This window comes from Nuphar pumila, chromosome 5, assembly GCF_984573655.1.
Source record: "Nuphar pumila chromosome 5, dmNupPumi1.hap1.1, whole genome shotgun sequence".
Taxonomy (NCBI): Eukaryota; Viridiplantae; Streptophyta; class Magnoliopsida; order Nymphaeales; family Nymphaeaceae; genus Nuphar; species Nuphar pumila.
This window is the reverse complement of record NC_143253.1, coordinates 10,435,062-10,439,150: the sequence shown is the minus strand read 5'-3', so window position 1 is coordinate 10,439,150 and position 4,089 is coordinate 10,435,062.

The following is a 4,089-nucleotide window of genomic DNA, read 5'->3' as shown; positions in this document are numbered from 1 at the left end:
TACATGAACCTTATTTCAGAACTGATCTGATCCAGACTGGATCCCGATCCTATTCCTGTTCCAATGGATCATGAGTTGAATCCCACAATCCGGATCTGATTTGGATCTAGACCCAATCATGACTAGGTCCTGGGTTGTATCCCACGATCCAGACCCAATCCGGATCCAAAACTCGGTCCAAACCAGATCACAACTCTAATCCAGATCCTCAACCTGATCCAACTCAAGACCTGATCTAAACAGGATCAGGGTCAGATTCATATCCTCGACCTAATCCAGATCCAAAAATGATCCAGGTCGGATCTGAATCCTAGAGCCGGACCCGGAACACCAAACGAGTCAGGGTTCGAATCAGATCCCCATTATCAAGTCCAGACCCGATCCACCAAGTCCTTAATGGATTCGGGTCCTGGATCGGTCTACCTCGAGACAGACTTAGACCTGATAACCAAGGATCCAGGTCTGGATCGGGTCCTCTCGAGATGCAGATCTGATACTCGATCTGCAATTCGGTTTGGACCAGGTTTTGGATCTCAACTGGGTCTAGACCATGGGATCCAACCCGAGACTCGAACATGATTGGGTCTAGATCCAAATCAGATCTGGGTTGTGGGATTTGACCCAAGATCCATTGGAACATAATCTGGATTTGGTTTGGATCGAATTATGTTCAAAATAAGGTCCATGTACTATTTAAACTCTTTAAAAGACTGAAGTGGTTTTGTGACCGATACGAGGTATTTTGGGACCAGTTCAGAGTCATTTTTAACCGGTTACTATCGGTGGGACCCGATCCAGACCTGAACCCATTCGAGGGATCGATGGATCAGGTCTATGCTTGATCCAGTTTAGGACCCAAACCCGTTTGGAGCTTTGAGTGGACCAAATCCATGAACGATCAGGTCAGACCCAGACCCATTGTGGGTTCCATGTGGATTGGGTATGAGTCTGACGAGGTCGAACCCAGTCCAGAGTCTGAACCCGTTGTGAGTTTTGGGTGGATCGGGTCTAAGTCTGACCTTGTCGGACCCATTGGGGTTTCGGGTGGACCAGGTCCGATCCAGTCCCAACCCATTGAGACCTAGACCAGGACCCATTATTGTTTCTGTGTGGACCGGGTTAGTAACCATGGGTCAGATCAAGTCCAGAACCGAACCATTTAACCCATTAAGGACATAACTGATCCAAGAACCGATACGGTCATTCTGAGACCAGTTCATGGGTTCTTGAGATCGATTCTGGGGTTTTTGGAACCGGTTCAGACATTTTAAAATTGATTCAGGCATCCTAGAAACTGGTTCAATGATTTCTGAGAGTGGTTCATGCATTTTGGGATAGGTTCTAGCTTTTTAGGGATCGGTTTGGTCCTTCTAAGACCGGTTCAATGGTTTATGAGACCAGTTCGAGCTTCTTTTGATCGGTTCAGAGGTTTTCTTAAGAAGATATTTTTTTCATTCTCTGTTGGTTCTCTTTTATTTATAAATGCCTGAAAAGAGTTAAGGCACCAAAATCTATCCCCCAACTATGCAATAGAACATGGATTAAATTACACTCATGAGAAACGAATGACTCGTTACCTTTATTCTTGAGTCATTTTTTATGATTTAGGCAGTCGAAAAACCTTCTGCCTAGGATTTGGCTTTTGCTTGAGAGTTTGAATTCTCTTCATATGTTTTCTTCTTGAAGAAAATTTTCATTGCTCTAAGTCTATGTTTTCTCTGATGAGAGGCTATATGTGTGCTCGATACCTTCTTACCCTTCAGTCTTTTTTCCTCTTCAACACACTTGGTCAAGAGGTTATTAAACGACCACTCATCATTATGTGTGTTGTAAAATATTTTGAAGGGCCTGTATTCAATAGGCAATGTGGTCAAAATCAGATAAACTAGAAAGAAATATGAAATGGAGAACTTTATGTCATTCAATGTTTTTCATTTTTAAGATGTGCTCTGGGATGTGACTATCACTAGAATATTTCATAGACACCAACTTGGACATCAGTGTACTGTCCCTAGCCTTATTAGAACTGACGATCTAGGCCTTAATGACTCATAGGAATTTCCTCATTGTCTTGCAGTGAGGGATGATGCCTCAAATATTCTTAATCACTCCTGATTACAGAAACAACAAACTAGGTCTATTCGAGCGCTCTCACTTCTGAGAGGCAGCCTTATGTTCGGTTGTACTTTGTTCTGAAAGAGTGAAATGTTTAACAATTTTAAGAATCAAATTTAGGTCTATGTAATCCAAAGTGTACACTATTTCTTTCCAATCCAAAAAATTGGATCCGTCTAAGATGATGACATTATTAAAACTGTCAATGATCAAAGAACCTAGTACTACAAGAAATAAAATAAAAATACCTTATAATTGGTCAAACGACACTCATGTTAAAAAAGTAAAAATCTAACACACCGTTCTCTACCTTCCAACATCCCTTTGTGAAGCATTCTACTCTCATAAACTTCCATCATGAGTGTGCATTGTATAACAAACCTGCCATCCTGTCGTATATATGATATTGATGTTGAGCTTCACCCATACTAAGGGTGGAGACACCCATGCTCTCATGTTTCTCCACCTTGTTGCCATCCGTGACACCCAATTTTTGAGAAATGTCATTACTTGTTCCCTCACCACTCGAGTGATGTCCTGCAATGCCTATTGTTGGCTTTTGGAAGAGGGCTAGAAAATCAACTCACTTATTTTCCTCCATATCATCCAAATGATAACATGAACGGTGATTTGTGAGCTAGCTTGAACTTGCTTTTCTTTGAACCTTCTCCCTGACCATCTCACCAGGTCCTCTTCATGGTTGTACCTGGTCTCTATTACTTGCCAATAAAATTGCCACCAATCCCTATACATGTTCCACCTAAGGGCATCATAGAAACAAGTTCCCTTCAATTTTCTCATTTTTTTTGCAATATTCGCACATGCTAGGCATTTGAAAACCTAACATTTTTAGCCGGTTATGAGTTAGCAACTTACCTTCAATGGCTAATTTGAGTGTGATGGCCGCTTTAGGATGTGCTCTCTTATGCCAAACCTTCTTGAATATGTCACCCCATTGCCATCTTTCTCTTATACAGTCCCAAACATTCCTCGTTGGGAAGCCATCTGCCAATTTTCATTGAACCTCATCCTTAACCTCAGGTTGCCACCCTTGCTTTTCAACCTCCCCCTGACCTGTAGGTGCAGATGAACCGTGACATCATGAAGCTTCATGTTAGTGATGTTATTTTTATCAATGATCTCATTTGTGTATCCCACATAGATTGTTACACAAAATTCACTAAGAGTTGGCAGGCAACTACTGAAAGAGAGGTCCTCCCTCCATCCAAGGGTTGAACCAAATTTTTGTTTTTTCTTCTTTGCTCAACTACCCATTGTACACTTTTCAACAAAATCATGACCTGGCTTTTGACTCCCCTCAATCCATGAGACATTGCAGGGAGCTTCTTTGGAACCCACATGGATTATTTTTTCATGTAGTTGGTTTTCACTAAGAAAGACCATGGACTGACTTCGTTGTGACAAATTCTCTATGTTAGCTTTGATAACACGACTCTTTTGATCTCTTCAAGATTTTTTATCTCATATTCTCTCTCCATTTTGAGCTTACACTTGTTTCTAGCTGAATAGGTGAGTGTGCTTGTGATTCTCAGCATCATGCCAAAGGAAGTTGCGGATGATTCTGTCCATTTCATGGATGGTACCTTGGAGAAGTCAATATCAACTCATCCAATAAAGTTAGGAGAAGCTTAACATTGGTTTGATTAGCAAAATTCTTACTACCAACAACTTGCCATGACACGATTCAATCTTTGCCCAAAATTTCTCCACTAACTTCTCAGAGGTACCTTTTTTTAACAAAAGATGAGTGTACTTTACAGCTAATTTGACACGTTTTTCAAAATGCTCTATAATATTTGATATTCTTCTCATGTCTAAAATCACAAATATTTGGATTTGAAAAAACCTTTTTACCTTTAGTACATGTGATTTTCTAAATAAATGTAAATTTTCTCTTAAATATTTGATTGTTTTTTTTAGAAGTCTTTATTTTTAGATTTATTTGATGTCAAA